This window comes from Caretta caretta, chromosome 6 (assembly GCF_965140235.1).
Source record: "Caretta caretta isolate rCarCar2 chromosome 6, rCarCar1.hap1, whole genome shotgun sequence".
In the NCBI taxonomy this organism is placed as follows: Eukaryota; Metazoa; Chordata; order Testudines; family Cheloniidae; genus Caretta; species Caretta caretta.
The window spans coordinates 82144437-82169924 of NC_134211.1; the positions used below are offsets into that span (position 1 = coordinate 82144437).

The following is a 25488-nucleotide window of genomic DNA, read 5'->3' on the forward strand; positions in this document are numbered from 1 at the left end:
GTTCGGGCCCCGCCCAGAGGCCGGAGTAGCCGGCTGGGATGGGGCCCTAGGGTCGAGCCGCAGGTGCTGGGTGGCTGCAGCGTGGCGCAGTTCGTGGAAGCGGGGAGCTGGGGAGCTGATCCGGGACCGGCCTCGCCAGCCAGGGCTCGACAGTTTCTGTGAAATTTCTCCCGGGAACCGTGGCTTTATTTTGTTTGGGGGGGATGCATGGAGAAGTGAAAAAATTTATTTGAGCATAAGCCTTCGTGAGCTACAGCTCACTTCATCGGATGCATGATGGGTAAAAACATCACTTCTTCAGATGCATCTGAAGTGAGGTTTTTACCCACGAAAGCTTATGCTTAAATAAATCAGTTAGTCTTTAAGGTGCCACCGGACTTGTTGTTTTTGTAGATACAGACTAACACGACTACCCCCTGATATTTGACTGTCTCCTTCCCTAGCAGGTGGGTGTGGCCCTCCTCTCCTGCTTCCTGGCTTGAGTTTCCTAGCCCCCATCCTTAGGGTTGCCACCTAGAAGATGTAGAAAAAAAGCCACTCATCACCCTGCCACACCAACAAAAAGGATCTGTGTGCTGACTGCAGCTAATTATCACTAAAATGTTTTAAATCGGGTTCTCAAACTACTGGGCATGCCTCCCAAGGGAGGGGTGGGAGTATTCCCAGAGGCACCAGCTGTGTGTTTTGTTTTTTTTTTAAAGAGCTCTGGCTGCCAGTCCTGGGTGGCTGAAGCTCATGCAGAAGGCAGACTGTGCATCCTGGAGGTGGGGATAAAGGGAACAGTTGGAGCTTCGCAGCCTCAGGGCTGACAGCTGCAGTCCCATCACCAGGGATCAGGCTATTGAGCTTAAGCTGATGGCTGGACATCCACAAGGAAATGTCAGTAAGGCTGAGATTTTAATTTGGGCTGAAGGAGACAGGTCAGGAGTGAAGAAGTAGATTTGTGAGTCTTAGACATCTTTTTTTTTTTTCTGCTAGGTAGAATTGAGTTAAGTTCACCTATAATAAATTATTCTGTTCAATCCAAATAAAGGTGAAAACTGATATTTTTCCCAGAGAATGTATTTATGTATGTTGCCTCCAGGCATATAATTAAGTTCCATTAGTACTAATATGACCAATATGTATATAGCATAGCCCTAAAATTGAAGCCATGTAAGAGCTGCCTTTTAAATGATAAGGAATGGAAAATATGCTCACTTAATATTGTCCTTCAGTGGGAAAATAGTATATGCTAGAGAATAGCATGCTGGTTAATTTCTGCGAGGAGAAGGGAGACAAGTAATTACTGAACTAAATATTATGTATGTCTGCTCTGATTTCCAATAAACATTGTCCATGATTGATTGTGTTTCATTTGGTTAGAACGTTCCTTTTTAATGTTACAGCTGCTGACAGCATGAAGTGAGTGGAAATGAACAAAAGGAAGTGATAGGTTTCAGAGTAGCAGCTGTGTTAGTCTGTATGCCACAAGTACTCCTGGTTTGTTTGTTTTTTTAAAGGAAGTGATGTTAGATACAAAGTATGGGAAAGAATTAAGATCAAGGAATTAAAAATGTATACAATTTTCACATGTTTCCACTTGCTTCCAGGAAAATTTGGAAGCATTCTAATAATTTCTAGGTCTCTGCCAGGTTCCCACCTATCCTAATAGTCACAGGACAGTCCCTAAAATAACAGAGCGGTTCTGCATTCCTCAGACCCTTAAAGTGGGACTGTCCAAGTTCTGATCTGTATCAGATCCAAGGCACTTTGGCCCCAATCCTCCCTTGAATTCCCTCCCAAAAGTAACTCTCTGAGTAGATGGAGCCCCAGAAAAGTCAGTGGGGCTCAGTGTGGGCACAGAGGTCCACCTATGCAGAGCTCATTCCAGGATCAGGACTTTTATTGGCTTCATTTTCCCCAGAATAATTACAACACTGTGTAATAAATTTGTAACCTGCATGAGTGCTTACAAGGGACAGATCTTTATTACCTGGCCTCAGTCACGTGATATGGGCCAAGGTTATGTATCTGTCACATGTCAAGGGCCAGTATGCACTAACTAATGGCTACAATACAGCCTTGGGGTGGATTCACTTTCCTATTATTTAAAAGGTATCAGTCTCTTTTACATAGGGACATCTTGCAGCAATGGCATTCTGCAAAAGCAACCTTCTGTGAATGAGAAGGAAATCAGTCAAGGCAGTTGGTGTTTGTATTAAGCAGAGGAAGGATAAATGAAGTGTTCACTCCTTTAGCTGTAGGGCTTTGTTAAGAATCAGCTGTGTTTAAATAAAATATCTTCTGTTAATTTACTGGGAAGCTGTGTCCCTTTACTCATTAAGTAGAACTTGATTAAGTAGATATCCAATAAAGTCCTTTTCCTTACAATAATTTATTCATAATTTAAAGGGATTGTTACAGAGAATACATAGACATGTCGTGTAAACAGGATGTAATAAAGGGATAACAGTCCATTTATTGCCTTGGTAATAGTCAATCAAGCTGGTATTTAATACAATACATTCATTTGGAAACAAGTTGCAAGTAGGTATGCAGGTGAGCCAATATATATAGAGTTTGGTGTGGTATTATTATTCATGAGTAGAGATTTCCAGAGTTGGTGTGGCTGTGTTGTATTTCCCTTGAAAGACCGATTTATTTTGTTAGTATATTAATTTGGATTTAATTGTGTTGGCCTGTTTTTGGTTTTGTTTTGTTTTTTAGCGAGCTGCAGATTTCATATAAATCTGCTACAGCTCATCTTTCTATGAATTTACCCTGGGATTATCAGATTTGGGTAGTAATTTGTTCTGAGTCTTATATTTCTTTTATCTTGTCTGGCCACATCTTTTTGGGAGCCATAAAATGGTGACACATTTCTTAGCAATTTGTTAACTTTTTAATAGATGTAATTCTTTAGCAATCTGAAGGGTATTTCTCACTATAAAGTAAATTAGATTTTCATCAGATATTGCATTAGAGGCATTTTGTAGGTTATTGTGTATGTAGACTAGTGATTTTGGATTTGAGAGCAGTCCCAGAAAATTTGAGGGGATAGTGTCCTGTCTGCCAACAGCTTCTCCAGCAGAGATTTGGAGTGTTTAGATCAATTTGATTACTGTAACTAGTGTGCAAAAGAAATTTCTGGTTCATTTCTGATTCTTTTATATTCAAATCTTATCTGAGAAAAGGAGATTGTGGTGGTGGTGTTAACCACTCTTTGCAAGGGAAATTTAGTTGAGTCTTTAAATGATTTTAAGTACACAGGTTCCCAAAGGAAGGGTTTATCTCATTTGAGACTTAAACACGCTATTTTTATTTAATTACTTTTTCATGTAGTAGCTCACAGCCTTTAATATCTTATGATTGGTTCTCTACTCACTTTGCTTGAGCCTCTTAGTATACTCATTTAACTCTTTAGCATCAACAGAGTTTGACTAATAAGAGGATATGACAATAATGGGTCAGTAACTTCAGTGGAGTTACACCAGGGACAAATTGGAGCTAATATTATAAACAATAATAATTAGTGGTAATGATTAGTTCTTGAGCTCATATGCATGCTTATTTTGTGCACACGCTGCCTGAAAGTAGATCTCTATCTAGCCATCTGTGCATGCAATTCAGGCTTTGCATACACACAGCTGAGAATACATGAATGAAGTAGGCACAACTGCACACCTACCCAGTGTGACGGGTTCCCCCCGGGGTGCCACCTGGAACTGGGGTACCACTGAGCCCCCTGGCCCACCCTCTCACACTATACTGCTATGACAAGCTGCAAAGCCCTCCAGCCTGCACTTTCACCAGCATACATTTACATACAGGTACGGGGACACTCCACTGCAGTTACATGCAGGCTCTCTGACCAGTCCCTGCATAGAAAGGCTACAGTTAAGGCAGCTCCCCAGGCATGCACCCCCTCTGGAGTATAAACCCAAAATTATACAGTCTTGCGCTGCACAGGGAACTGTACAGCGTAAAAAAATAAAATTAGTCTCCTCCCTCAATGTGGAGAGGAATATACAATAGCCTTTTGCCCCTGAGCTAAGATTCCCGTACACTTCACTCTAAATCACGATTTAGATAAAGCAAAAACAAGTTTATTAACTACAAAAGACAGATTATAAGTGATAGCAAACAGATCAAAGCAGATTACATAGCATATAAACAAAAAAAGCAAACTAAGCCAAATACAGTATATAGACTGGATACGTGTAGCAGATTCTCACACTTGGAGATAATACAAGCAGGCTGCAAGCTTTCACTAAGGGGCAAGCTGCACTTGCTTTACAGCTTGGAATCCCCAGGTGTTTCATTTAGCCTGTGTCCAGCACTTCCCCCAATTGTCTTTGTTCCTCAGGTGTTTCCAGGAGTCTTCTTGGGTGGGAAGTGAAGAACCTCAGGCGATGTCACTCCCTGCCTTATAGCTTTTGCAAAGGGCGGGAACCCTTTGTTCCAAAGCTTGGTTCTCAGACCAGTCTGTGGAAAAATACTGACATCCCAAGATGGAGTCTAGAGACATGTGGTCTCATTACATGTCCTTGTAGAGTCATAGCAGCCATTACTAGCAGACTTTCTGTAGCATTCACAGGAATGCTCACCAGGTGGGAGATAAGCTTCTCCTAAGGCCTATTGTTTTTTCCTAATGGCTAATTGCCCTGAATAGGCCCTTCCCCACCCACTATCTGGACAGGGGCAGGCAAACTTTTTGGCCTGAGGGCCGCATGGGGTTTTGGAAATTGTATGGAGGGCCGGTTAGGGGAGGCTATACCTCCCCAAACAGCCAGGCGTGGCCTAGTCCCCACCCCTCTGTTTCTCACCCCCTGACAGCCTCCCCCAGGACTCCTGCCTCATCCACCCTTCTCCCTATCCCCTGACTGCCCCCGGAACCCCCACCCCTGACTGCCCCCTGCTGCCCCATCCAACCCCTCCTCTCATCCTGACTGCCCCCTGGGACCTGTGCCCAATCCAACCACCCCTTCTCCCTGACCGCCCCCAGAACCCCTGCCCTTAACTGCCTGCTGCTGCCCCATCCAACCCCCCCCTTCCTGACAGCCCCCCTGGCACCTCTGCCCCATCCAACCACCCCTTCTCCTTGTCCCCTGACTGCCCCTGGAACCCTTGCTCCTGACTGCCAACTGCTGCCCCATCCAACCCCCCCCTCCTTCCTGACTGCCCCCCCAGGACCCCTGCCCCCATTCAACCCCTCCATTCCCTGCCCTCTGACCGCCCCGACCCTATTCACACCCCCGCCCCCTGACCACCACCCCAAATTCCCCTGCCTTCTACTCAACCCCCCTGCCCCCTTACCACGCTGCCTGGAGCACCCGTGGTTCATGGTGCTGCAGCCACGCTGCCCGGCTGGAGCCAGCCACGCCACCGCGCAGCACAGAGCACCGGGTCAGGCCGGGCTCTGCAGCTGTGCTGCCCCAGGAGCTCGCAGCCCCACTGCCCAGAGCATTGCGCTGGTGGCGCAGTGAGCTGAGACTGTGGGGGAGAGGGAACATCGGGGCAGGGGCCGAGGCTAGCCTCACAGGGGCCGGGCAGGAGGGTCCCACAGGCTGGATGTGGCCCGTGGGCCATAGTTTGCCCACCTCTGATCTAGACTGAAAGCATCGTGTCCAGTAGGCATTACCCAGGTATAACTCCATTTGAAATACAGTTACATAGTCAATGTTCATAATTTCAGACACAAAAATGATACATGCATACAAATAGAATAATCATATTCAGCAAATGATAACTTTTCCAAGGACACCTTACATGACTTATCCTGCATAACATACATGATAATTATATCTTAATCATATCACAATAATATCACTGTGAAGAATATGGGATGCAGTGTCACACCTAGTTTAACAAACTGTGGCCAGATAGAGAATGGTTATTTACCTTTTAGTAACTGTGGTTCTTTGAGATATCGTCTTTGGGTCCTTCTCTAGAAGACTGATAAGCAGTGCTCCATCTGGAAGGCTGCCACTAACTAAAAAGGTGACTGAAAGAGTGCCCTACCAAATTTGACTTTTGATGTTGTGGCCAGGTTGAGGGCATAGTGTTTAACAAAAGCAAGGGATTACTCAATGTAGCTGCCTTGGAAATCTCAGCTCTGGGGATGTTTCTAAAGCATGCAGAGAAGGCAGCCTGTGCTTCAGTACAATGTTAATGTTTGTAGGAAGATGTGTAATAGCCATGTGATAGCAGATGGAAATACACTTCGTAATCCATTTAGAAATTCTTTCAGAGGAGATGACGTTGACCTTTAAAAACCTTTAAAAACACCAGAGATAGCAACAAAAAGACAGGGCATCTGTCGGAAAGGCTTTGTCCTATCAAGATAATATAATGTCCAAGGTGTGGAGTTTCTTTTTCCCTGGAAAGAAATGAGGTTTTGGAAAGAAAATGGGTAAAATAATAGATTGAGTCAAATTAAAATGACACAATTTTGAGAATAAATTTTGAATGAGGTTTTGACACAACCTTGTCTGTGTGGAATATTGGGTATGGGGGTCAGCCATGAGAGCCTGTAGTTCACTTACTTACGGTTAACATATGGTGACTAAGATGACTATCTTGAGAGTGAGGTGGTGTAGAGAACAGTCAATGGGAGGCTAGAAGGGAGGTTTGAATAGAAGAAGGACCTAGTTCAAAGCTATGACAACTTTCCTAAGAGACCTGCCTTTGATCAACCAATCATCTAGTTATGGGTAGATGTGATATCCCACAACTAGCTAGGCATTTCTAAAGGGTTAATGTTTAGCTAGTCCACCTAGAAGCAGGCGGGGCACACCCTGACTGTTTCGTAGAAGCAATGCACACATTGCTCTATCCAAGGACAAGGGCTAGATATGAACCATGAGAACTTGATTGTTTGGACAGCAACGGTGGGAGGCTTTCTTAGCCTGGGCTCAAGGCCTGAGAACCAGGATTGTAGTAGATAGGGGATAGTAACTAAGTATATAAATTAACGTCACACATTCCTTTGTGTAGCAGTGTGTAATGCTTAGGGGGAGAAATATAATAAAAGGAGAAGGTGGAAGGCGGGGGGGCAGAGAACGCCCATCTCAGCTGACCAGCCTGCCTGCTTGCAAAAAGCTGTGTTCTGTCTCATCACTGAACCGCCACACATTTCATGAAGACTCTTGGTTCTATGGAAAGAGCACATTGTAGAACCTTGTACTGGTAATAATTGGGCACTACTCTGAATTGCTGGTACTTTCTGTGTGCCAGCTGGTTGGCAATGTGGAAGTATGTGTCTTGAAGGCTGAGAGCCACAAGCCATTGTTGTGCCTGAAGGGAAGGGATGATGGAGGCAAGTGTTATCATCCTGAGTCTGAGACTGCATATGTATTTGTTCAGTCTTCTCAGTTCTAGGAAAGGCCAAGACCCCCTTTTTCCTTCAGGATAAGGAAATATTAGGAAATCCAGATGTACCCCTTCTATAGCTCTGAGTCACAGCCAGGAAGCCACTTCTGCTTTGGGTTGGTTTTTGTGAGAAAGTTCCCAGAAGATGGAGAAGGATGGTTAAGGCTTGAAATTGGATGGAATCCATGGGAGACAACTTTCAGCACCCATCTGTCCATGTGAGCATGCTCAGTAGTAGCCAAACAACAAATCTGGTGGGGGTACATGACCCTGCATGCCCCCCACACATCACCTCATTCCAAGTAGTTAGCCAAAAGTTGGGGTCCTGAGGGTTGTTTCTGTTAGGAGAAATTAGTGATGGAGAGTCAACCCTGACAAGGTCTGAATTGGCCCTACCTGTTAACCCCAGGACAGGCTGCAGATGGAGGAGAGCCAGGGCTGATAAGGTGTAATTGATGATGAAGCCCAGCTGGGCAGAGACAGGCTGTGTTGATATAAAACCAGGAAGTGGCGAGTAAGAAGGAGCTGCAAGAAGAAACAGTACAGCCATGTCCTAGAGAGGGATCCAGAATACAGATTCTGGCAAGAACCTGAGGAAAACGTGAAGTAGCCACAGGAGATTCCATTGGTTAAACCCAGTATGGGTAAGAAAACAGTGAAAGGAAGGTGAGAAAGAGCCTAAGGAAACAGCAACAGGTCTAGGATTATTAGTCATAGGGTTGCTGAGCTGGAACCTGGAGTAGTGGGCAGACTCAATTTCCCCTACCAGTTGCTGGGGAAGTGGCACAGTGTGGGCAGTGGAACAGAAGACTTCCAGAGACAGATCATCCAGAGGCATTTTGATATCCTGGGAAGGGCCAAGCAAAAAAAGGAAGCATTCTGAGTTACAAAGAGGAAGCAATCAAGCCCAGAAAGAGTTGGAGAGACAGGGCAAGCAACCAAAGGAGAGGGCGTCAGACTGGTCAAGAGCTAATCCCCAGAGGCAGCCACAAACAGGCATCACAGCAATGAGTAGTAAACCCTGTTACATGGAGTTAAGTATTTCTTTGACACATTCCTGTTTATTTACAAAGAATGTGCATAAAACTCTGTTTCTCTGTACATAGTAGGACTTAATAACTGGAGACAGTTTCTCTGCTCATATTTCCAAGCCTCTGTCCTGCCAGTGCTTTACCCAGAAGCTCTCTTAACTTTTTCACAGGGTCATGCTACAAGTCCTTCTCTGGCTGTCTGTGGCTTTCTGCTGCCTTTTACACCTCTGTTTCCATGGTGCTTCTCTTTCTCTGTTTCACAAGTGCGTGCGCACACACACCCAATGGTATCCATTAAAAAACATAAAGGGCGGGAGTTATCAGAACCTTGGAAAACCCCTTGGGCTGGATGGCTCAACTCCTATTCCAGCCTTATTTGTAGTTTGGGTGGAGGCTCCAGTTGTTTCAGCTATCTATTCCATAAAGGAGCTCAATTGCTTTTTACATTTATCCTGAATGAAGGACAGGTGTTACACCCCCTAGCATCAATAAGGTTTTGCCCAGTCTTACAGCATAACAGAAAAAGTAAGCTAGCATCCAAAAGTAGGGTTTAGGGATGGCTCTTCACAATTCAAACTTCTTGTGTAAAACTTGCTGTCTGGAAGCAGATGAAGACTAGCCAATCACTGAGGAAGTTGATGGTCTCTTCTGAGATAACCTCAGCTTCTTCCTGCGTGAGTACTCAGAAGACCATTGCTGAGGGTGGGTGGGTGGGTATCTTGTGCCTATGATAATGGTGGCAAACCAACTGCCAGCACATGCCAAGACTCCTAAGCCTTGACTGAACACTGACAACTATGTATCTTGCAATTAGTCTGACTCACCTGTGTGTTTTCATAGATACTAAGGTCAGAAGGGACCATTATGATAATCTAGTCTGACCTCCTGCACAACACAGGTGTCATAAATATAAAGGGAAGGGTAATCACCTTTAAAATCCCTCCTGGCCAGAGGAAAAATCCTTTCACCTGTGAAGGGTTAAGAAGCTAAAGGTAACCTCGCTGGCACCTGACCATAATGACCAATGAGGAGACAAGATACTTTCAAAAGCTGGGAGGAGGGAGAGAAACAAAGGGTCTAGGTCTGTCTGTGTGATGCTTTTGCCAGGGACAGAACAGTAATGGAGTCTTAGAATTTAGTAAGTAATCTAGCTAGGTAAGTGTTAGATTATGATTTCTTTAAATGGCTGAGAAAATAGCTGTACTGAATAGAATGAATATTCCTGTATGTGTCTCTTTTTTGTAACTTAAGATTTGGCCTAGAGGGATTCTCTATGTTTTGAATCTAATTACCCTGTAAGGTATTTACCATCCTGATTTTACAGAGGGGATTCTTTTTACTGTTTCTTCTATTAAAATGTTTCTTTTCAAGAACTGAATGCTTTTTTCATTGTTCTAAGATCTAAGGGTTTGGGTCTGTGGTCACCTATGCAAATTGGTGAGGATTTTTACCAAACCTTCCCCAGGAAGTGGGGTGCAAGGGTTGGGAGGATTTTGGGGGGAAAGACGTTTCCAAACAACGTTTTCTCAGGAACCCAGATAAAGTTTGGTGGTGGCAGTGGAAGTCCAAGGGCAAAGGGTAAAATAGTTTGTACCTTGGGGAAGTTTAACCTAAGCTGGTAAAAGTAAGCTTAGGAGGTTTTCATGCAGGTCCTCACATTTGTACCCTAGAGTTCAAAGTGGGGAAGGAACCTTGACAACAGGCCACAGAATCTCACCCACCCACTCCTGCGAAAAGCCTCTCACCTATGTCTGAGCTATTGAAGTCCACAAATCGTGGTTTAAAGACTTCAAGGAGCAGAGAATCCTCCAGCAAGTGACCCGTGCCCCATGCTACAGAGGAAGGCGAAAAATCTCCAGGGCCTCTTCCAATCTGCCTTGGAGGAAAATTCCTTCCTGACCCCAAATATGGTGATCAGCTAAACCCTGAGCATATGGGCAAGATTCACCAGCCAGATACCCAGGAAAGAATTTTCTGTAGTAACTCAGATCCCACCCCATCTAACATCCCATCGCAGGCCATTGGGCCTATTTACCATGAATATTTAAAGATCAACTTATTACCAAAATCATGTTATCCTATCATACCATCTCCTCCATAAACTTATAGAGTTTAATCTTAAAGCCAGACAGGTCTTTTGCCCTCACTGCTTCCCTTGGAAGGCTATTCCAAAAGTTCACTCGTCTGAGGGTTAGAAACCTTCGTCTAATTTCAAGTCTAAACTTCCCAATGACCAGTTTATATCATGTGTTAATATTGTTAAAATAGATATGTTTATAAGAATGTGGTTAGTTGTCATAACCATACAGCGAAGGGTAGCCTAGAATTCCTCCTTACCTGTAAGGAGTTTAAGAAGCTCAAATAACCTGGTTGGCACCCGACCAAAAGGACCAATGGGGAAAAAAGATACGTTCAAATCTGGGGTGAGGGGAGGCTTTGTTTGTGCTCTTTGTTTTGTGGTTTTTCTCTTGGGACTGAGAGGGCCAGGCAGAAATCCATCTCCTCCAAACAATCCTGAGCGAGTCCCTAATATTACAAAAATAGTAAGTAAAGCCAGTCAAGGTGTGTTAGGATATCTTTTGGTGTAGCTTGTGAATTTTCCCTTTGCTATAGAGAGGTTTATTCCTGTTTTTTGTAACTTTGAAACTAAGCCTAGAGGGAGTTCCTCTGTGTTTTCTGAATCTCTTGTTACCCTGTAAAATTTATCTTCCATGCTGATTTTACAGAGGTGATTCTTTTACCTTTTCTTTAAATAAAACTCTTCTTTTAAGAGCCTGATTGATTTTCAGTGTCCTCAAGACCCAGGGGTTTGGGTCTGTGATCACTTGTAACCAATTGGTTAGGATATTATTCTCAAGCCTCCATAGGAAAGGGGGTGTAAGGGCTTGGAGGGGATATTTGGGGGGAATAGGAACTCCAAGTGGTCCTTTCCCTGAGCCTTTGTCTAAAGCACTTGGTGGTGGTAGCATACCATGCATCCAAGGACAAAGATTTTTGCCTTGGGGAAGTTTTAACCTAAGCTGGAGGAATAAGCTTAGGGATCTTTCATGCAGGTCCCCACATCTGTACTCCAGATTTCAGAGTGGGGAGAGAACCCTGACATTAGTGTTTAGACTTTATGAAATACTTATAAATAGCTGCATGCATTAATCTCCCTTATAATATCTGTATCCCATGTTTTAAGGTAATATTGAAGTGTTTGCTCTGAAACTGTAAACCACCAGTCAGGAGAGAAGCATTACCAAGTGTGAAACATTAGATTGCCACAGGAATTATCTCCTGTCCAACAAAAGAAGGCCCATAGACACTAGACTAACCATTGTAGAACATCAGAGGACAAAAGATCTTGTTGATAGCTTCCCGCCTCCACACACACAAAGAGGAGACATACTTGTGGACTCAACTCATCAGCATGAACAGGCAACTAAAAAGATTAGGGGGCTGGGGCACATGACTTACAAGGAGAGGCTGAGGGAACTGGGGTTATTTAGTCTGCAGAAGAGAAGAGTAAGGGGGCAGCCTTCAGTTACCTAAAGGAGGGTTCCAAAGAGGATGGAGCTAGGCTGTTCTCAGTGGTGGCAGATGACAGAACAAGAAGCAATGGTCTCAAGTTGCAGTGAGGGAGGTCTAGGTTGGATGTTAGGAAACACTATTTCACTAGGAGGGTGGTGAAGCACTGGAATGGGTTACCTAGGAAGGTGGTGGAATCTCTATCCTTAGAGGTTTTTAAGACCTGGCTTACCAAAGCCTTGTCTGGAATGATTAATTTGGAGTTGGTCCTGCTTTGAGCAGGGGATTGGACTAGTTGACCTCCTGAGGTCTCTTCCAACCCTAATCTATGATTCTAACTCTGTGGGAAAGGAATAAAAATTCCTAACAAAGAGAAACTGTAACTCTATGCTTCTTAGAGTTTGGAAGTGCAAGATTTCTAAGCATAACCAAGGAATCCCCCAGCTGCTTAGCCTGGGTTAGCCTTAGATGTATACATGTTGGAATTATTAATATTTCCAATTACTAATATTAATATGTGCAACCAAACACTAATTTAACCATAAATTCCTTTGTTAAATCTAAAGGCCAAATGGTACTTATACAATTGCTCTAAACATGTCTTAAAACCCTAAATAATAAACAATTTACTACATCCAAACAGTAGCAAAACATTTATAAGCATTTGATTAAGATATTTACAAACAAGCTATACCGAGGGGTGTTTAGAACCATATTTGTCGGCTCCAACTTGGTCAGGCAGGTATTAGCAATGAACCCTTTAAGAGTTTTTCATACCATTTAAGAAACAGTTGATGTTGCCAATTATTGACTTCAACTAAAAAACAATTGGAAACCATTCATCCTTACTTCCAATCTTAATCCAGATAAGATTTATAACCTTTCTTTTCAAGGCCTTTCCTCCCCTCCTTCCTGCTGTCCAACAGTTTTCCCATTGCCCCTGGGTTCACATAGGCTTCACCAGTGGTGTGTGGGTTGGGGAAGGGTTGTGCTGACTCATTTTAAGACAGATTGGTCAAAGGCCTTCTTTTTAGAAATTTCTCCTTATCTCGTTAGTTATTCTTTGAACAAGATATCCTCCCTACTTTATTCCTTCTGGCCTTTTCACTTATTATTTTCAAGATCTTCCTTCTACTTGCTTGTCAGGGCCTTTCTTTACAGCACATATGTTTCCTTAACCAAACTTAAGATCATTTTAATTCTTTATTTTATATTTATCATAAAATAGAGCTTGCATATTATAGCAGCTTCTATGACCTCCTGGAACTTAAAACTATAACTCACTTGTGTATGTACGCTCACCTACTTTAACTTTGTAAATAACTCATTCCTTTTTCTTAGTTAATAAATCTTTAGATCTTACACCAAAGACAACAATTAAAGTGCAATTGACCTGGGGTAAGTGACTGGTCCTCGGGACTGGGAGTAACCTCAATATTGTTATGATTTATTTATTTCCTTTTTTGGTGTAAGGAACCATCTATCACAAAGGCAAGCTTGCCTAGGTGGCACGATAGACCATGATACCCAAGGGGCCTGTCTGTGACTCCATGGTTAGGCTGTTGTGATGCTTGAGGAGTTAACACTTGAAACTTGGTTGGTGAAATCTAAATATAGAATTCACAACCGATTTGGGGTTTGTGCCCTGATTCTTAACTGTGTGCCCTGAGGTTGGTATGCATCCTCTTGAGCCCCTACAGGACAGCTTGATGCTTACATTTCTCTCCATATCTAAAGAGCTTAAGATTTGCTGAGGTGTAGCTGACCAGTGAGAAAAGTGTGGCCCTGGCATCCTTTAAAGATTGTTGTGCTTTATCCATGAGTGTATCGAACAGTTATGTGCCCTTGAAGAGCAAGTCCTTAGTCATGCTCTGCACCACTCTCAGAATGTCAGAGGCCTGTAACCATAATGCTCTATGTATAGTCCCGGTGGTGGCCGTTAATCTAGCCTCAGTGTCTGAGTTATCCATGGCTGCCCATAAAGATGTTTTTGCCACTAGCTGGCCTTCTGCGATGATGGCTTTCAACTCTTCTCTAGAGTCTTGTGGGAATTTAGCATGAGCAAAGCCTAATCAGTTATACGTAGCTGAAGTGATGCTGACAAATAGACCTTTCTTCCAAAGATATCTAATTTCTTTGGGTCCTTGTCCTTGTTTGGTCTTCTCATGGACAAACCCAGTGCTGAGTGGGTGTAAAATTGTTCAAACCTTTTCACAGCTCCTTGAGATTTCTTTTCTGCTCTCTTCACAGTCAGTGTAACTAGTGTCTGCCATAGGGTCTTGGCTGGTTCTAAAACGCCTTCCTTAATGGGCCACGCTATTCTGGCAGGAGCAAAAGAATGCAAAATATATGTTAAAAGTCTGTTTCTTCAATCACTGAGATCTTTCTTTCAACAGTCATAGGGGGCTGGCACAGTAGCTGAAAAGATGACTCCAACAAGAGAGGACAATGAAGCATGTTGTTCAGGCGGCTCTAGTGGTCGCTCTTCCTCTGCCAGCTGCTCTTGTTCTTCCATGTCAGCAAATAGGGGCCTGGCAAACAGGAACCATGACCTTCTATGCTCTCTCAAATGGCATGAGGGAGACCATCTCCAGGATGGAGGTCCCCAGTAAGTCCCAGGTGGAGCATTTTATGGATATGGGTGGTTCTGATAAGGTAGACCAGCCCATTGCCATGCCTGAGGCAGATAAGTGGGTCTCTAAAATGACTCTTTGGTCTGTAGAGAGAGGCCTTACCCTGATCTGTGTGACTGGAAAGGAGAAAGTTTCCTGCTGGATGGAGAAGAAAAGGTGTGTCCTAATGGTGGAGATGAGGAGTAAACTTCATCCAAAGATGGCACCAATCTTATGGTACCAAGATTGCCTCACAGATCAGAGTTGTGTATTGGTGCCAATTGTAGTGATATTGGTACTGGGGGTGGTGCCAGAGACATAGTTGTTACTTCCAACATTAAATTGTCCAGTACCATTAAGTCTTCCTTAGATGGTCCTGATGTTGATGTTAGTGCTAATGGTCACCTGCATCATCAAGTGTGGATACCAAATGTGACTTGTGCCTCCTCTGGAATGAGCCAGAGACTGTGCAGACATCAGTTGCTCCTGTTAGATAAACAGACTTCATGTTTGTTACCTAGAGGAGAGCAAGGTTTTGAGCCTTTCCTTGTGAGAAGATGGGGAATGGTAGTGGGAGCCATGTCTATCCCAGTGTTTGGGCCTCCTCTGCCTCTGAGGAGATGGTGCCAGGGTGATGGTCAGTACCAGATGGTCTTCAGTGGTGCTGGATCTTTGTCTTTTGGTGCCAAGGATTTTTTATCAATACTAACCTTTGGTGTTGTATGCCAGCTGGTAGAGACACTGGTTGACTGGGACTTGGAACAGACCAGACTGGGACATACCCTGGCATGATCCAGATGAATGAGCAGCTGTGTCACCCCTGCCCAGCAACCCCTGAGTGCCTGACAATGCTTTGGTTGAAACACCTCCCACCTGGGCTGCTCACAAACATACTTCCAGGATGCAAGCCACACCCTCTGTGTGTGTGTGTGTGTGTGTAACTGCTAGTCACACTTGGATTACACTCCGGCTCTCACCAGCCTTGGTTATACTTCAGGGTGACCCCAACACATTCCCAGTCTTAGATTTCCCCCCCGCCCCAAATGATTTTCCTGTAGGGCCTAGCCCTCTCCTGGACAATACAAGTTCATATAAAGTCTGTTTCTTTAATAGAAAAAATATGAACACAACTTGCTATCCCAAATGAAGTTTCACAAACATTTCAGTTTAAAGACACGGGATTAGATAAAACAAGTTCATTAACTGCAAAGAGATTAAGTGAGTACAAGTAAGGAGACATAAAAGTCAGAAATGGCTACCAGAAATATAAAATGCAAGTGGTGCCTAATTTAACAAACTATGTTAAATTCAGAGCAAAGTTTTCTCAACATATGCTCTCAGCAGTCTTACTGACCAAACTTCTTAGGTCAGGACCCCTTCTCCCAAAATCCAATGAATGCTTCCTTTGTTGCTTCAGAGGTCATGAATGTGATGGGCAGGCAGAGAGAGGGTGGGTCCCTTGGGGTGTTAGTCCTTTCTTTTTATAGTTTCCATCCCCCTCTTGAAAAACACTTCCAGCTAAGTACCAGGAGACAAAAGTCTATGAGGAAGGATGTTCCCAGCTGCTTTTTTCTTTATTGTTTGAGCTTCCTTTATTTCCCTTCCTGCTTGGTGCCTGTTTACTGCTTTAAATGCAAATTAAGCAGTGGTCTGGTCACATGCCTTGCTGAGTCATAGCAGCCATTATTTACAGTCTGGCTAAAAAGCTTCTTCATTGTTGTATCTGAAAGGCTAGCTGTGGGTGTTACCTAGAGTAAGCCCATTTGAAATACAGATACATAGTCAATATCCATAACTTCAGATACAAAAATAACACATGCACGCATAGGATAATCATATTTGGCAAATCATAACTTTTCCAATGACTGCTCACATAACCCATCTTGTACAAAATGCATCATAATTATGTCATAATCATATCAATATGATGAATATGCAGTGCAGTGTGACAAGCACCATACAGTGGAATCTTATAACTTCACATACAACATTGCTGCTCATTATTGTACTGGTAAAATATGTGTGGCAAACTGAGGTATTTTTTTCAAATACCTCACAAGACATACTTTGTACAAAGATAACATGTGGCATGTGGAGATGGGTACATTCTGTGTCAGACTCGTATTGGAAGTGGATTTTCAGGATGTGATGTCCATCTTATGAATTGTTCAAGGGCATATAACTTCTCCTGAGTGTCCCCAGATTTTCTCACACTTGTTATAAAGGAATGACTTACCAAGCAGTGGTCTGGTCCATTGCTCTCACCAAAGCAAAATAGATAGCAGCTGTGGCTGTTGGTGAGTGGAGTGAGCCTGTTGCAGGCCAGACACAGTTTGAAAGCTTTGAAGATGTGCTTTTTTAGCCTTGAAAAATGGTATGGGGCATCAAGGAGAAAAACATAAATCTTTTTTTTTTTTAAAGGCAAAAATAAAAATAAATGGTGTGTGTGGGGGGGGTGGAATTAATACTAAACTAGCTAGTCACTAGAAGCAGATTCCATTAAGGGGTAGCAGGCAGATACTGCTTAATCCATCTAGTTGCCATGGGCAGTAAGAGGGAACTGAGGAACAGTTGCAGCTGCTTTGCTCTCTATGACTTTTGGTGGGGGTTGGGCTAATAATGGCATGCACAGTACCGGCACAGCCAATGGACACTGCTATTCAGAGATCCTGATCTCATACATGTGGGTCCTACGTACACTGATCATGGGATCTACACAGGCTCATACTCCAAAAAGAACATACAGATATCTGAGACATCAGCAGGCATGGAACTTGAAACCTTTAGATCCAAAAGTGCAAATCAGCATCAAGTGAGTTAAGGAAAGGTCCCTGTGATAAGGTGTTCACCCCACACTCAACCCTAAAGTCTTAATGGAGGCCAGGTGGGCCAATTAACCTGTTGGGCTGCAAGATGGGGGAATTAAGGCTGAGAGAAAGGCCCTAATTAGGGGAAGCTCACATGTGTGGGAACAGGAAGGCTTCTATAAAGCCTGGCAGTGGAGCATAGAAGAGAAAGCTGTGAGGAAGTACTTTGCAGTCACTTTCTAGGAGAAGGGTGGTGTGTTTGGGATTATAGACACAAGCAGCCTATAGTTACTGTGTGAAAGGAGGAAGTTTTGTGATTGGTTAACTCAGAAGGTAAAGAGAGCCTCAGGGAAAAGGTAGTAAGGTATGGGATGGAACAGATCTTGGTTGCTGACTAGAGGGTCCCACAGCTGGAACCTGGAATAGAGGGTGGGCCTGGGTTCCTCTAGTCTACCAGCTAGTGGGGAAGTGCCCCTATAGGGACAGTGAATGGAATGGCTGCTTAAGACTGTTAGGAAGAAAAGACTGTGATACTGCAGAAGGGGGAAACATGCATAATGACCTGACTGGAGAGCCAAATCGCAATGAGGGAGCACCGTAAGTTGCAGAGAATGAGAGAGCAGCAGCTGTGCATACAGTGAGCAGCTGAAGGGGGGCTCCTGTCTTAGAAAGAACTAATCCTCAGAGCAGCCAAGAGGAGGTGCTACCTGTGGTGAGTGGACACCTGGACAGTCCTTGAAGCACTTGCAGTAATCCTAGTTTAGCTGATATAAAAACAACCAGTTAATCAAAGACTGTAAAATAAATTGTAATGCTTCATACTGGGATATAAAGCTACTTTCAAAATAACCCTTCACCTACTGGGTTGGGTTTTTTACAGATGAAGTTTAAAATCTTGCATCCTGAGCTGAGCCAGGTTCTCTCATTTCTTTGGGTGAACCTTTCTTTCTTACCTTTCTCTCAGCTCTCCCCTTTGTCTCTCTTTCTAGCCCCTCAACCCATTCATCCATGCCATGGTAAAAGGGTCCTGGCCCACCCATTTTGGTGATTTATTCCAGCCACTTTGTCCAATTCAAGATTAAGAATATTTCCTATCCTCTGCAACCAGACAATCATTAAGACTATCTCCAGTCACGCTGAGTTAATATTGATTGACTCCAAGGGAGAAGCCATATTGAAAAAGGGATGTGAATAAAGAGAGGATTGTGTTACAATTATCAATATGGATTATTATAATACTATTTAGTATGTATTTTGCATGTTATATGTTCAAAGCACGGTGTAGACATTAAGGGCAAAATTATGCTTGGCCACACATTACGCAAAAGGAGGGTGAGGAGAGGGAACAAGGAATTTCCTTCTCTAAAACCATCAAGCAAAAGCCAGGCAAAATGGCAGCCCTTCTATAGGAGGTGGCCATACTGGTCAACAGAGCTGGGTAAGCGCAAATGGTGGTAGACATTGCAGATGCTTCCAAGGTCATGGCTCAGTGATTACACTCCCTTCTGTGCTCCAGAGCTCTTGGAAAGCCTTCAGGCACAATATTTGAGTTCTCACTGAGCCCTGGTCTACACTAGGACTTTAGGTTGAATTTAGCGGTGTTAAATTGATGTAAACCTGCACCCATCCACATGATGAAGCCCTTTATTTCGACTTAAAATTGATTTCCTTACTCCACCCCTGACAAATGGATTAGCGCTTAAATCGGCCTTGCCGGGTCGAATTTGGGGTACTGTGGACATAATTCGACAGTATTGGCCTCTGGGAGCTATCCCAGAGTGCTCCATTGTGACCGCTCTGGACAGCACTCTGAACTCCGATGCACTGGCCAGGTAGACAGGAAAAGAACTGCGAACTTTTGAATCTCGTTTCCTGTTTGGCCAGCGTGGCAAGCTGCAGGTGACCATGCAGAGCTCATCAGCAGAGGTGACCATGATGGAGTCCCAGAATAGCAAAAGAGCTCCAGCATGGACTGAACGGGAGGTACGGAATCTGATCGCTGTATGGGGAGAGGAATCCATGCTATCAGAACTCCGTTCCAGTTTTCGAAATGCCAAAACCTTTGTCAAAATCTCCCAGGGCATGAAGGACAGAGGCCATAACAGGGACCCGAAGCAGTGCCGCATGAAACTGAAGGAGCTGAGGCAAGCCTACCAGAAAACCAGAGAGGCGAACGGCCACTCCGGGTCAGAGCCCCAAACATGCCGCTTCTATGATGAGCTGCATGCCATTTTAGGGGTTCAGCCACCACTACCCCAGCCTTGTTGTTTGACTCCCTCAATGGAGATGGAGGCAACACGGAAGCAGGTTTTGGGGACGAAGAAGATAGCTCACAGCAAGCAAGCAGAGAAACCGCTTTTCCCGACAGCCAGGAACTGTTTCTCACCTTGGACGTGGAGCCAGTACCCCCCGAACCCACCCAAGACTGCCTCCTGGACCTGCCAGGCGGAGAAGGGACCTCGGGTGAGTGTACCTTTTTAAAATACTATACATGGTTTGGTTTAAAAGCAAGCATGTGAAAGGATTAATTTGCCCTGGCATTTGCGGCTCTCCTGGATGTACTCCCAAAGCCTTTGCGAAAGGTTTCTGGAGAGGGCAGCCTTATTGCGTCCTTCATGGTAGGACACTTTACCACTCCAGGCCAGTAACACGTACTCGGGAATCATTGTACAACAAAGCATTGCAGTGTATGTTTGCTGGTGTTCAAACAACATCAGTTCTTTATCTCTCTGTGTTATCCTCAGGAGAGTGAGATATAATTCATGGTCAGCTGGTTGAAATAGGGTGCTTTTCTTCAGGGGACACTCAGAGGAGCCCGTTCCTGCTGGGCTGTTTGCCTGTGGCTGAACAGAAATGTTCCCCGCTGTTAGCCACGGAGAGGGTTGCGGGGGTAGCCACGCGGTGGGGGGAGGCAAAATGCGACCTTGTAACGAAAGCACATGTGCTATGTATGTAATGTCAACAACAAGGTTTACCCTGAAAGAGTGTAGCCACTGTTTTATAAAATGTCTTTTAAAATACCGCTGTCCCTTTTTTTTCTCCACCAGCTGCATGTGTTTCAATGATCACAGGATCTTCTCCTTCCCAGAGGCTAGTGAAGATTAGAAAGAAAAGAAAAAAACGCACTCGTTATGAAATGTTCTCTGAGCTCATGCTGTCCTCCCACACTGACAGAGCACAGACGAATGTGTGGAGGCAAATAATGTCAGAGTGCAGGAAAGCACAAAATGACCAGGAGGAGAGGTTGTGGGCTGAAGCTCAAATGTGGTGGCAGCGTGATGACAGGGAGGCGGGATTCAATGCTGAGGCTGCTGGAGGACCAAACAGTATGCTCCAGTGTATGGTTGAGCTGCAGCAAAGGCAGCTGGAGCACAGACTGCCACTACAGCCCCTGTGTAACCAACCGCCCTCCTCCCCAAGTTCCATAGCCTCTACGCCCAGACGCCCAAGAACACGGTGGGGGGGCCACCGGCCAACCAGCCACTCTGCCACAGAGGATTGCCCAAAAAAAGAAGGCTGGCATTCAATAAATTATAAAGTTGTAAACTTTTAACGTGCTGTGTAGCATTTTCCTTCCCTCCTCCTCCACCACCTCTCCTGGGCTACCTTAGTTGTCATCCCCCTATTTGTGTGATGAATGCACAAATGTGAAGTAACAATGACTTTATTGCCTCTGCAAGCCATGATCGAAGGGAGGAGGGGAGGGTGGTTAGCTTACAGGGAAGTAGAGTGAACCAAGGGGCAGGGGGTTTCATCAAGGAGAAACAAAGAGAACTTTCACACTGTTGCCTGTCCAGTCATGAAACTGGTTTTCAAAGCTTCTCTGATGCGTACCGCGCCCTCCTGTGCTCTTCTAACCGCCCTGGTGTCTGGCTGCACGTAACCAGCAGCCAGGCGATTTGCCTCAACCTCCCACCCCTCCATAAACGTCTCTTCCCCCCCCCCCCCGCTCTTACTCTCTCAGATATTGTGGAGCACACAGCAAGCAGTAATAACAGTGGGAATATTGGTTTCACTGAGGTGCCAGCGCGCCTTTAAACGTCCAAATGCACATTCTACCACCACTCTGCACTTGCTCAGCCTGTAGTTGAACAGCTCCTGACTACTGTCCAGGCTGCCTGTGTACGGCTTCATAAGCCATGGCATTAAGGTGTAGGCTGGGTCCCCAAGGATACATATAGGCATTTCAACATCCCCAACAGTTATTTTCTGGTCTGGGAATAAAGTCCCTTCCTGCAGCTTTTGAAACAGACCTGAGTTCCTGAAGATGTGAGCGTCATGTACCTTTCCCAGCCATCCCACGTTAATGTTGGTGAAACGTCCCTTGTGATCCACCAGAGCTTGCAGCACTATTGAAAAGTACCCCTTGCGGTTTATGTACTCGCTGGCTTGGTGCTCCGGTGCCAAGATAGGGATATGGGTTCCGACTATGGCCCCACCACAGTTAGGGAATCCCATTGCAGCAAAGCCATCCAGTATGACCTGCACATTTCCCAGGGTCACTCCCCTTGATATAAGCAGATCTTTGAGTGCATGGGCTACTTGCATCACAGCAGCCCCCACAGTAGATTTGCCCGCTCCAAATTGATTCCCAGCTGACCAGTAGTTGTCTGGCATTGCAAGCTTCCACAGGGCTATCGCCACTTGCTTCTCAGTTGTGAGGGCTGCTCTCATCTTGGTATTCATGCGCTTCAGGGCAGGGGCAAGCAAGTCACAAAGTTCCATGAAAGTGCCCTTACGCATGCAAAAGTTTCGCAGCCACTGGGAATCGTCCCAGACCCGCAACACTATGCGGTCCCACCAGTCTGTGCTTGTTTCCTGAGCCCGGAATCGGCGTTCTACAGCATGAACCTGCCCCATTAGCACCATGATGCATGCATTGGCAGGGCCCATGCTTTCAGAGAAATCTGTGTCCATGTCCTGATCACTCACATGATCGGGCTGACGTCGCCTCCTCGCCCAGTATCGCTCTGCCAGGTTCTGGTGCCGCATATACTGCTGGATAATGCTCCTAATTGCCAAAGTGAGCTGAGCGGCCTCCATGCGTGCCTTGGTATGGCATCTGCACAGAAAAAAGGCATGGAACGATTGTCTGCCATTGCTCTGACGGAGGGAGGGGCGACTGATGACACGGCTTACAGGGTTGGCTTCAGGGAGCTAAAATCAACAAAGGGGGTGGCTTTACATCAAGGAGTATTTCAGGCAGGACTTCACGGAGGGTTCCAATAAGAAATGGTGCACCTAAGTTATTGTTCTTATTGGAAAAAGGAGGTTAGTCTGGCCTCTGATTGATACATGGCTAGATTTACCTCGCTGCACCTTCTCTGTGAGTGACTGCAGTGTGACTGAGAGGAATGAGTCCCCTAGACGGGGGAGGGGGGGAAGCAAATGAGTACAAAACAAATCTGGTCTATTTCTTGTTTTGATCCACTCCATGTATCTTTTACATCTTTGGCTGGCAGCAGATGGTGCAGAAGGACTGCATGCCATCCACACCTCATGGCTGCTCGGCAGAAGATGGTACAATAGAACTGCGAGCCATCCTCATCTTTTGCCTGCCCAGCAGAAGATAGTACAATACGACTGCTAGCAATCTGTATCGCCTGCCTGCTCACCATAAGACGGTTCAATAGGACTGACTGCAGGACTAAAGAGAATGACCTGGTCAAGTCACTCCAAATTTAGTCCCTGCGCCTATGTCTGCCCAGGTGCTCCTGGTCGACGTGGCCAGGAGCACCTCAGACATGACAATGACAGCTACCAGTCCTATTGCACCGTTTGCTGCCACAAGGCAATGGGTTGCTGCTACTGTGTAGCAATGCAGTACCACGTCTGCCAGCACCCAGGAGACATACGGTGACGGTTACCTGAGCGGGCTCCATGCTTGCCGTGGTATGGCATCTGCCCAGGTAACTCAGGAAAAAAGGCGCGAAACGATTGTCTGCCCTTGCTTTCACAGAGGGAGGGAGGGAACGGGGGCCTGACGATATGTACCCAGAACCGCCCGTGACAATGTTTTAGCCCCATCGGGCATTGGGATCTCAACCCAGAATTCCAATGGGCAGCGGAGACTGCGGGAACTGTGGGATAGCTATCCACAGTGCAACGCTCCGGAAGTCGACTCTAGCCTCGGTACTGTGGAAGCACTCCACCGAGTTAATGCACTTAATACACTTAGAGCATTTTCTGTGGGGACACACACACTTGAATATATAAAACCGATTTCTAAAAAACCGACTTCTATAAATTCGACCTAATTCCGTAGTGTAGACATACCCTGGGTTGGTGCAACTCTCTAGCTCTCCCCACAGTACAGTGCTGAGCTGCAAACACATGACCAAGCCCTAAACAGGCATTTTCACTAGCTAAAAGGTGGCTAGACCCCTTAGAATCTATTTATTCTTTTAAGTCCTTTTAGGCACTTAGCAGGCAGAAACCTTGAATCTGTGGTTCCCTTGCTGTGTGCAGCTTTTTCAGTAGGTCTTTGTAGCTTAGGAAATTTGTCTTACCCATAAATGGCAGAATACAGTTTACAATAAACAGTCATTCCTCTTGTGTGGGAGCAGTGCCAGAATTTGAGCAGTTAATTTTATGCACATTTACAGTACACAGCAAAAAAAACCATTACTACGTTACAAATAGATTAGTTTTGTTTAGTCTTTAATACAATTACGAAACAGTGGCATATGTTAGAGTAATCAAAATTTAATTAAACTTCTGAATAAAATAACACTAAATGTATCTGACAGAGACTTCACAGTTATGCCACTCCTAAGTGAGAAGTAGACATTTGCCTCTGTTGAAAAGGTTGCTAGATAAAGGTATCTGCTTACTTACCACAGTTCCTGAAAGAAGAAAAGAATATTGCTAAACATGGTCTTTTGTCTACAGGTGTCTAACACTTTAATGAAGTTCTGATGTTAATGTATTGTGCTTTTCCTTACTCAAGTGTCTGTTGCGCAAGGCATTTGTGTGCATAAGTCACAGTGGTGTTAACGAGTCCAATTCAACTACTATTGACTTCAGTGGGGCAGGACTGGGCCTGGAGGGAGTAGACCTGTTAAAGCATTCATACATAATGAATGGGGGGGGGGGTAAGAGGGGAAATAGATCCTTTAGGGTCTAAGCCGAATACATCATCTGTCTTCCTACGCATGTAAAGTCCAGAAGAATGCAGATGCTGTCTTTGCAGTAAAGCAATCTGGTAAGCAGAAGGCCTAGTCTGTCATAGTCTCCTGTAACTACACTATCCTACGACACCTCTCACAAAAGGGAATTAGTATGCACTCTCTTCAGTGGATACTGTTACATTCCCTATCTCCCTACCAAATAAACAGCTTTGCAATAACGAGGAACACTTTGGAGAAGTGTTTTTGTCAGTTAACTCTTTGGGTATGTCTACAGTGCCACTGGGAGGTGTGAATGCAGCACATGTAGGCATACCTGAGCAAGATTCAGGGTTCTGGGGAGGATTGTATTCAGGCAGCAGAGCTACACTACTTTTAGAATGCTAAACTCCGGTATGCCTATATGTGCTGCATTCATGCCTCCTGCCAAGACTGTCAGTGATGACTTGTCACTGGGCTGCATTGGCACTGAAAGTTACTACCCCTGCTAGGGCTGCAGCAAATGCCAGATGTGAGAAGGACAGATGATGATTGTCCTGGCATAAGGCCTCACCTTCAAAACAATTTTCCTGTGAGCAGAGATGTGGCTCTCCTTCTTTGAAGAATATTGTGAATAGCTTTTTACTATCCTTATGTTGTCAGGGGGATTCTCCTCTAATCACTGTTGTGTGTAGGGATAATCCTTAGGCCATGTGGTGTCTCCTTCCTTTATGGGTATGATTACACTGCACTGAATCTCAGAGCCCAGGTCAGCTGACTCTATAAAATTACAGTGTAGACATCTGGGCTTGGGCTGGTGCCTGGACTTGGAGAACCCATGAAGGGTGAGGGTCTAATGCCCAGAGCAAGTGACAAAACTCTCATGTAAAATTAAAAACAAAAAACAAAACAAAAAAACAAAAAAAATGTTCTTTAGAAAGTCTAATACCAAATATTTGTTTCCTGTGTATGTTAGGAAACATTTTATATTTGATATTCTTCCACTGTGTAGCAGCTACTTAGCTTTCATTGTAAAAAGCAGAAAGATCAACCCTTCAGAAGTTTTAAA

At 44.8% G+C, this 25488-nt stretch overlaps 1 long non-coding RNA gene across 1 annotated transcript in view; it reads left to right on the top strand.

Moving 5' to 3' along the window:
• The first annotated feature begins 57 nt into the window (after window positions 1-57).
• The window catches only part of LOC142072553 (uncharacterized), a 30406-nt gene continuing 4975 nt past the window's right edge, over window positions 58-25488 (top strand). Inside the window, exon 1 of the long non-coding RNA XR_012668992.1 lies at window positions 58-879. This is a non-coding gene — a long non-coding RNA (uncharacterized LOC142072553). The remainder of the gene's footprint in view (window positions 880-25488) is intronic.